The following is a 7072-nucleotide window of genomic DNA, read 5'->3' as shown; positions in this document are numbered from 1 at the left end:
CCAGCTGCAGGGCCCATACCCAGGCCTCTCACAATGGATCCCAGGCCCAGGGCCTACGACCCGGAACCTTCGTGCTCCTTTCGATCGGGTCCCTCGCCTCCGCCTATCCTGATATAGAAACAACAGGGTGTGCCCTCCGTGTTCAGAGCGCAGACCCAATCCGAGGGGCGGTAGGGCGGGTGCTGGGGCCCAACGCCGAGGGCCCTTGAAGTTGGCGGGAGCCCGAGGGGGGCGGGCCACCAGGGAACACGAGAAGCCGAACAGAGACCGGCGAGCGCGGCGCTCAAACTCGCGCCGCCTGTAGTTCACGCACGGGCCCCACCCTCTCCGTCACCAAAGGCGCCCAGCCAATGGGCGAGCCGGAAAGGCCGGGCTCGCAAGCGAGGGACCGGGAGGGGGAGCAGCGCGCGGGGGAAGGGAAGGCGAAGGCGGGCTGCGCTTGACGGACAGCTCCCTCCAGCCAATCCTCCTTGCGGCTTCTCCGCTCTCTTCTGTGCTGGGCTCTGTTCTACGTCCCACCTTCTCTTCCTCCTCCCCCCACCCCTCCGACTCACTCCTCTGCGTCCCGCCCCGCCTCCCCTCCCCCACTCTGCGGGCAAATCACTGCTGGAAAGAGGCGGGGGCCGAAGCGGCAGGCTCGTGTGGAGCCTTGAGGCGGAATTGACGGGCGCTCGGACCAATAGGAGGTAGGCTGGTGGCGCGGCTGTGGCCGGGTCCGACCAATGGGCGCGCGGCCTGGGGGCGGAGGCCCAGGTTCCAAACGCTCCGCGGCGCCATGGGCTGAAAACTCAACCGAGATGGAATCTCCCAGTCTGAACCGGTTTCAACCGGTTCCGAGTTTGAGGCACTAGGAGGAGGGGGAGAAGCGGCTGCAGCGGCCGCGGCAGGAGCAGCGGGAGCTTCAGCATCAGCAAGAGCAACAGTAGCTACAGCCCCGGTGGCCGTGCCTGTTCCAGCCTTTGCTGCAGCAGTCGTGCAACCATCCCGAGGGGGAGGGGGGAGCCACCAGCCGCCGAGGAGCACGCGAAAGGGGGAAAGTTTAGGCGAGCCCGGGTGGGGGACCCGGCGCCGGAGCGGCGTGAGCGAGGGAGCCCTGAGTGGTAGGGGGAGCCGGACTGCAACTGGCGGCAGAGCGGCCCCGGCCGTACGGACTCGCGCTACTGCTCCCGCCGCCGCCGCCGCCTGTGGCTGGAGGGTCCTGGGCTCTGTCTCCCGGACTGGCCCGCTCCCCTCCCCCTTTCTTCCCTCCCCAGCCGGGCGGGAGCATTTATTCCTCGGATTAATTCCCCTTTTTGGTGGGGCGCGTGTGTGTGTGCGTGCGCGCGTGTGTGTGCGTGAGTGTGTGTTGGGTGGAGTTGTCCCTGGAATAGTAAATATTGAGCTTTTTTTTTTGCCCTTCTCTTCGTTTTTTAATTTCTTATTTTTTTAAAGGTGGGAAAATTGTGAACCCACCTTGATCTCCTCCCCTCTCCCTCCTCCCCACCATCCCTCGCCCCAAGCCCGGACAAGGAAGGAAGAAGCAGTTGGCTGAATTTCTGGGTAAGTCGGCCGTGTGCTCGGGGCCGAGGGTCGGGCGGCGGCGCGGCCGGCGTGAGGCGAGGCGGGCGGGCGGGCGCGGGGCCCTCGGCGGAGCCTGCGATTGAATGGAAGCGCTTCTGTCGATGGAGGCGGGGAGGCGGCCGCGGGAAGGGAGCGCTTGCTGGGTCATTGGCGTGTGCGGGTGGCGGTGGAGGAAGGCAGAGAGCGTGGTAGTGAGGTAGAGCCCCTGCGTGTGGGTGGAAGGGCTTCCCCAGTCCAAAGGGCTGGCTAGAGTTGGGGTGATTTCAGGAACGTCTCTGTAAATTATTAGGAGTGGAAGTTTCCAGAAATATTTAGTGCAGCAGCATTGAAACGTCCGCCTGCATCACGTGGCCCCTCGGTGGAGAGCTTGGGATGGGGGAGGGAGGGGCTATCGAGTCCCTTCTGGTGGGGAAACTAGAAAGCCTCGTGGGTGGTTTTTTGTTGTTGTTTTGTAGTGGAACAAGAAGTAGGAAAGATGAGTTAAAAAATTTTTCTGGGATCAGTAAGTGGGGTTCCGCGTTGGAGGATTTTTTTCTTTTCCGTCCGGGGCTTGTGTGTCTTGGTGGTGGAATCATTTACAGCATCATCGACTGTGAATGATGCCCTCCCAGATACTCCTTCTAGTCCCTTGAGTTTGGGGTGGAGAAGAGGAAGTGGTGGTAGTAGAGGCTGCACTAAATACTCGCCGAGGCGGGACCTCGGAGCACTCAGAGGACATGCAGCCTTGAGAATGGGGCGGTGAACTTAAGGCGCCGGGTCTGGATGCCTCCTCCGAGTATGGGCGGGGTGAGTGCGTGCTCCTGTGTGCTATAGTTAGAAGTGCTGAGAGTCGTTCGGGTGGGAAGCCAAGGGAGGGCGGGCCTTCCTAGTGAGGCGTGTTTCTGAATGAAGCAGGCGGTTGCCCACACGCCGAAGTAACAGTCTTTTGTAGCGTCTTGTTTTTGACCTAATGTGAAGTTACCTCCAAGCTTTGGTTAGGATTTTCAGATTTTTGGGTGGCAACTGGTAGGTAGTGTGTCGCTGCTTGCTTGAGGTGACATTGAAGGTATATCAGCAATCACTTGTTAGAGTCAAAGCTTTGGTGGATGGTTCCCTATTGTACACAGTGACTGCGAGTGGAATTTAGGATTAGGGAACACCAACAAAAAAGGGTGTTTCTGGTGAACGCTCTCCCTCTATGGCTGTTACTTAGTGCATGGTCTTCGCCTGGTAGTGGAAAGAATGTTTTAGAAGCTGTTTGATTTGGGCTACTAAATGTACTTGGCATTGACCACAAAGCAGCCATTTCTGGGTTACCTGTAGTTGAAGAGAATAGGTTGGTCATTTGGAAGATGACTGGTAGTTCTGAGGATGGCCAGCATCTGTATTTAAGTATCCTTAGATTGTACCCCTCCCCATAAGAGTCTAGTATTGGAACTCTTGCAGATGACCAACTTGAAAATGAAACTTGAGGGGCACTTTGACTAATAATTATTTCATGTAAATTGTGGTAGTGTCGAGAAAAAGTTAATTGCAACTTTTAACCATAAAATTCTGTTTTACTTTGTTATGGCCCTTGAAGGTAGCAGAAGCATAGTTCTTTGTTTATGGAATTTATTTCTCTTGTATATTAGTATTTAGATCTTATTGAGGTACTATCTCGCTGTGTACCCCAGTCTGGCCTTGGTGCTTTCACCTCCTCTGAGGTTACAGATGTGTTTGCCCATTCAATTCTCACAGGGTATTTTTTTTTTTTTTGAGCCTCATGTAGATGAAGCTGCTGGCCTGCCTTTTACCTTAGAAGTGCTTGGTTGATGGCATCGTGTTTCTTTTTTTTTTTTTTAAACTTTTTTTTTTATTTATTTACTATTATGTTTGTTGGTGTGAAGGTGTCAGATCTCATGGAACTGCATTTTCAGACAGTTGTGAGCTGCCATGTGGGTGCTGGGAATCGAACCCGGGTCCTCTGGAAGAGCAGTCAGTGCTCTTAACCGCTGGGCCATCTCTCCAGCCCCGGCATCGTGTTTCTTTAGTTTACATTAATGGTGTTTTTTTTTTTTTTTTCCTCGAGACAGGGTGTTTCTCTGTAGGTTTTTTTTTTTTTTTTTTTTTGGTTCCTGTCCTGGAACTAGCTCTTGTAGACCAGGCTGGTCTCGAACTCACAAAGATCCGCCTGCCTCTGCCTCCCGAGTGCTGGGATTAAAGGCCTGCGCCACCACGGCCCGGCTCTAGTTAACGTATTTTTAAGTGTGTCTTTATCAATGTGACAGAATGTTTGGACTCTAAAAGAGCAACCAGTGCTCTTAACCACTGAGTCATCTCCAGCCTGAAGGTTTGAATAGGGACATAGGCAGTTCTTGAACCTGTTAGCCTCCTCTTGCCTTTATCTGTTGAAGTAGTGTGCTGGGTTCATCCTCTGGACTTCTGTTAGTCTCAGCCTGATTATTAATTCCTTGAGACAGGGTTTCATAGTTGAGGCTGGCCTCAAACTCTGCAGGTGAGGATGGACTGGATCTTCTGATTCTCAAGAATAGTGGGGTTGCAGATACATGTCGTAACCACACCTGGTTCCAAACCCAGAGCTTCATGCATAGTAGAACACTACTAACTGAGCCAAGCCTAATCTTTGACTTATTGCAACTAATTTATATCTCAATAAAACCTTCAGCACAACGGATAAATGTGCAATTAAATAATGCAAAGAAATAAAATGTAGAAACTACTGATCTTATATGTGTTTTGAGACAGGTCTTAACTCTGTAGCCTTGGCTGGGATGAAAGCTGTGGGTGACCACACCTGGCCTTGTTCTTCATTCAGGATCTCTGCAGTTCAAGATGTCCTGAATTTACATCTCCACTTTCACCTCCTAGGAACTGGGTATAGGGCTAAACCACCAAGCCCTGCTTGTATAGGTTTCAAACTACTGTTTTCAAAAGGGATCGTTGAGGGTTTGGACTGAATGGCCCAGCAGAGGACCCAGCACCCATTCTGGGTGGCCCATAATAGCTGTCACTGTAGCTCAGGTGAAATCTGACATCACTCTGGCCTCTGCACACAGCTGCACTCAGGTGCACATGCCCACACAAACACATACAGAACTAAAAAAATAAGATCTTAACATTTTTTCTTACCTCGTTCAGAACCTGTAATTAAATATGCTATTCATTTCCTGGTCCTGGAAGGTTTCCAAACTGTTAAAAGGTGTCATGGATACTTAAGGTATCCTCTTTAAATGCTATGCAGTTGTTTTGTTTTACTTTCATTTTATGTGCATTGCTGTTTTGCCTGTAGGTAAGTCTGTGGGAATTGTTAGATCTTAGAGCTACCGACAGTTGTTAGCTGCCATATGGGATTGGGATTTGAACCCAGTTCCCTTCAAAAAACAGCAAGTGCTCTTAAACACTGACCCATCTCTTCAGCCCCTGCAGAATTTAACTTTGAGCTAGAAGCTAGGTGTGGTGGCTCAAACCTTTAGTCATGGTGTCTGGAAGTTGAGGCAGGAGAATTGCCTCATAAGTGATGTTCATAGGCAGCTCTCTACTTCTAAGAGGATTCTACTGCTGAGGCACTAATACAAGCCAGGCCTGTAATCCCAGGCTGATTTGGTTCTGCGACAGAGGATGGCAAGTTCAGGGTTTCTTGTGCTACAGTGAGTGCCAGCTAGCAACTGGGAAAGTCTTTATCTGAAGATAAAACCAAGGGGTGGGGAGAAATAGCTCTATGTGGTATGCGGGCCTAACATTTACAAGGTTCAGCCCCTCAGCACCACAGAAACAAGAAGAGTTGGCAGTATGTTTTATTTGCTTGTGTGCACTCAAAAGGTCAGTTTGTGGAGGTCAGGTCTTTATTGTGGAAGGGGGATCTCTTGGATTAAACTCTGGTTATTTGGCTCCAAATACATTAGCCACTGAGCCATCTTGCCAGCCACTGTTATCCAGAATTAGAATACTTTTTCTGTTGCCTTACTTATTTTTGTTTGGGGGCGGTGTTCATTACGTGGTTCTGGTTGTCCTGGAGTTGTCTGTGTAGACCAGGCTTCACAGAGCTCCACCTGCCTCTGACCCCCTAGCTTTCATTTCACCAAAGTACAGGCTTAGGTTTTACTTTTTTGTTTATTTGTTTTAGACAAGAATTTGTTTTAGACATGGAATTTACTGTGTTGCTCAGGTTGACCTCCCATGTAGGAGGTATGGTTCTCTGACCTAAACCTTCTAATGCTGCGGGATTAGAGGCATGAACCACAATGCTCCTCTCCCCTGGCTAGGTCTGCAAAGCCAGTGCCACTAAGGATTGACTGGTTAAATCAGTAGTGCTATACATTTTGGTGGGATAGTCAGAATTCCTTATAATCAGGGGAGCACCTTAGCTTTACCACCACCAACCCTTTATTTATTTATTTTTCTTATTCATTTTTATTTTATTATTAATATTTATTGAGCTCTACATTTTTTCTCTGCTCCTCTCCCTGCCTCTCCCCTTCCTCTTTAATCCTCCCCCAAGGTCCCCATGCTCCCAATTTACTCAGGAGATCTTGTCTTTTTCTACTTTCTACTACCTATGTAGATTTTTTTTTCTGCTGTGTAGTACTCCATTGTGTAAATGTACCACATTTTCCTTATCCATTCTTCGATTGAGGGGCATTTAGGTTGTTTCCAGGTTCTGGCTATGACAAAGCTGCTATGAACATAGTTAAGCACGTGTCCTTTTGGTACGATTGAGCATCCTTTGGATATATACCCAAAAGTGGTATTACTGGGTCTGAGGAAGGTTGTTTCCTAATTTTCTGAGAAATCTCCACACTGACATCCAAAGGGGTTGTACCAGCTTGCATTCCCACCAGCAATGCAGAAGTGTTCCCATTTCCCCACAACCAGTCTAATTTTTTATTTTTTGTTTTTTGAGACAGGGTCTTACTCTAGTCCAGGCTAATTTTGGAGGATTCGTGGTAAAAATTATTCTTGGTTTTCACAGTGTGTTTTTCCTCTTGATACGTATGCTTGAAGATTTTGATTTTTGTTTTTTGAGACAGGATCTCTCTGTAGCTTTGGCACTTACTTTGTAGATCAGGCTGACCTTGAACTCATAGAACCTCCTGCCTCTGCCTCCCGCCTGGGACAAAAGGCGTGCACCACCACCGCCTGGCACTTGTCAGTAGATGTAGCCCAGGTTTGTTTCAAATTAGAGACTTTGTCTCAATCTTCTAGTGCTGGGATTATATGCATATGATATATACTATGCTCTTGATGTGGATGGAAAGTAGTAATGTATTTGAGTGGTTTGAATGTAGAAAATAAATTCTGTAGGGGTTAAGGGTATTGGATTCTAATATGTTAGACTGATTCTTAGCACTACTATGTACAATACAAAATAAATCTTTTAACACTATGCTGTTTGAGATGCTTATACTAAGTTATTCAAAAGAATCACATAGGATTTTTTTAATCCTTAAAATCACGTTTAAAATTTGAAATAACTTTTAAGAGGGCTGGGCATAAAGGTGGTAGAGGGAAGGCCTAGCATGCCTTCCCTAGC

At 49.0% G+C, this 7072-nt stretch overlaps 1 protein-coding gene across 1 annotated transcript in view; it reads left to right on the top strand.

Moving 5' to 3' along the window:
- The first annotated feature begins 755 nt into the window (after positions 1-755).
- The window catches only part of Xpo1 (exportin 1), a 40568-nt gene continuing 34251 nt past the window's right edge, over positions 756-7072 (top strand). The window contains exon 1 of the mRNA XM_041669420.1: positions 756-1539. The gene's annotated coding sequence lies outside the window, so the exon portion shown is untranslated. The remainder of the gene's footprint in view (positions 1540-7072) is intronic.

The sequence above is a fragment of the Microtus oregoni genome, unplaced genomic scaffold, assembly GCF_018167655.1.
Source record: "Microtus oregoni isolate MIOR12 unplaced genomic scaffold, Mior012 000019F_ref0000042, whole genome shotgun sequence".
Taxonomy (NCBI): Eukaryota; Metazoa; Chordata; class Mammalia; order Rodentia; family Cricetidae; genus Microtus; species Microtus oregoni.
Note: the sequence above shows the minus strand (reverse complement) of the source record. Positions and strands in the feature narration are given on the sequence as shown.